Below are 2204 nucleotides of genomic sequence, written 5' to 3' on the forward strand. Positions count from 1 at the left end.
AGTTTGAACAGAGACCAAGCACTATTCCCTTTAATTTTTTAAAAAAAATGTATCTTATTAGGCAATTTTGCTATCTTCTATGCTTTATTTTTTTTCCTTAAGATTAGGATTTCTCTCATCACATGGAAACAATGTAAAGACTAACAGACTGCCTTCTGTGGGGGGGGTGGGGGGAGGGAAGCAAGATTAGAGGTAAATTCTGAAATTGAAAATAAATAAATTAACTCTAAAATAAAATAAAATTCCCCTGCCTTCCTGCTTCCCCAACCCAGCTGTCTCCCCTGGGCCCCCCCACTGCCCCCCTGCTCTTCTTGCCCCCAGCACACTGGCTCCCGACAAACAAGGAGGAACACACCTGGAAACACAGTAACACCTTTATTTGTAATCAACCTGAGAACGAGAAAAGTAACTTTGTGACAAAACGCAAGGCCCCCTTCCCCAAGTGAGCAGCTGCAGAATCCCTAGTACCTGCACCCACACAGGAGACTGGCCCCAGCCCTCTCGAGCTGGGACAGGGACGCCCGGGGCCCTAGGTGGATGCTGATGAGAATCAGCAAAAATCTCCAGGAAAAGAACCCCGGGCCAGCAACACCCCCCAAGAGTCCATAGAAGAACTGACAGAAAGAGTGAAGGGGAAGGGCTTGAGACCAGGAGAAGTAGGGGGCCCTGTTCACAAGATGTTGCAATGCCGGGACCTGAGTCCCTGGTTGTGCTCAGTCTGGGGCAGGACCTGGGGCTCCTGGGGCTCCTGGGGTTGCTGGGGCTCCTGGGGTTGCTGGGGCTCTTGGGATTGCTCGGGGTCCTGGGGTTGCTCGGGCTCCTGGACCTCTTGCACCATCAAGGACTGCTGGATCAACTGGACCCGGGACCGCTGGAGCGTAGGGACCCGGGACCAGCGGATCTGCCTAACCAGCTCCCGGAAGGCCTTCAGCACACCCTTGGGGGACTTGGCCGAAGTCTCCACGTAGGGCACCCCGAAGCTCTTGGCCGCTTCCTGGCCCATGACTGAGCCCACCACTCGGAATTCCTCGTCCACCTTGTTGGCCACCAGCACCACGGGCACCCGATTGGTGCCCTTGACCCGCTGCAGCTTGTTCCAGAAGAGGCTGACATCCACGAAGGTTCTAATGGAGTCGACGGTGTAGACAAAGAGGAAGCCATGGCCCCAGTCCATGCAGCTCTGCCGTAGGTCCAGGTACTCCGCCCCTCCGTAGATGTCCACGATGACCAGCTGGCAGCGCTCCCCGTCCACCATCAGCTGCGCGCGGTACACCTTTCTGACTGTGGGCTCGTACTCGGGCACGAAGCGGCGGTAGAGCAGGCGTATAGTCAGCGCGCTCTTGCCCACACCGCGGTTGCCCATCACCACCATCTTATACGGCGTCATGGCTCTGCCCTGCCTTCCCACCTGGGGGTACGGGAGAAAGGGGAATGGGAAAACCTGTGACACCACCCCGGCCAGTCCTGCTAACGTTGTTGCTACTCTACAGCTCGGGAAACTGAGGCCAGCAGAACTGAAGAGATTTAAATTCAGATCATGCAGACCCCAAGCCCTGCACTCCACCCACCCAGCTCCCCACCTGCCTCAGGAACCCCAAATTCAGAGGGGACCAATAATCTTTTCCCGGGATCTTCTGAAACCTGGGACCTGGGGCTGACCCCAAGACTTCCGATGGGCTCCCTTTTCCTTCAAAGTCTGCACTAATGCAACTCCGGACACATGGGGTGGGGGGCTAACCCACTAACTGCCTCCCCTGTTTAGTTCTCCAGCCCTGCTCCACTCCGCTCCTCCTGTCTCTACTTACTCTTTCGTAGTTGTCAGTGAGGAAGCCTGGCGAGGAGGTACAGAGTGAAGAATTTAGGAGAAGCAGAGATTGGAAGACTCTCCACCCGCAACAGCTTAAAGTACTAGGGGATGTCCCGCCTCCCCCACCCCCCCCACCCCCCCACCCCCGAAGAGCCTCCTGAGAAGACCGCCCCCCCTCCCCACCCATATCTCTTGGCAACACAGAGCCCCGCCCCCCGGAGATTTGGTAAACCCACCTCCAAAATCACTAGAATGTCTCGGTGGCCAAAGTACCAGACTGGAGTGGTGGGGAGCACCTCCCTCAAAAGTACAAGGATTCTAGGAGCTACAGCCCCTAAGTAGCCTGAGCGAACACTTCTCTGCACCCCCAGGGCCCCCACTTCGATGTCCAGAGGAG

General features: G+C 56.3%; 1 pseudogene; it reads right to left on the minus strand.

The window, feature by feature from the left end:
- Positions 1-396: 396 nt before the first annotated feature.
- LOC141515937 (GTPase NRas pseudogene) lies at positions 397-1884 on the minus strand (annotated as a pseudogene).
- Between the last annotated feature and the right edge of the window lie 320 nt (positions 1885-2204).

This window comes from Macrotis lagotis, chromosome 3, assembly GCF_037893015.1.
Source record: "Macrotis lagotis isolate mMagLag1 chromosome 3, bilby.v1.9.chrom.fasta, whole genome shotgun sequence".
Taxonomy (NCBI): Eukaryota; Metazoa; Chordata; class Mammalia; order Peramelemorphia; family Peramelidae; genus Macrotis; species Macrotis lagotis.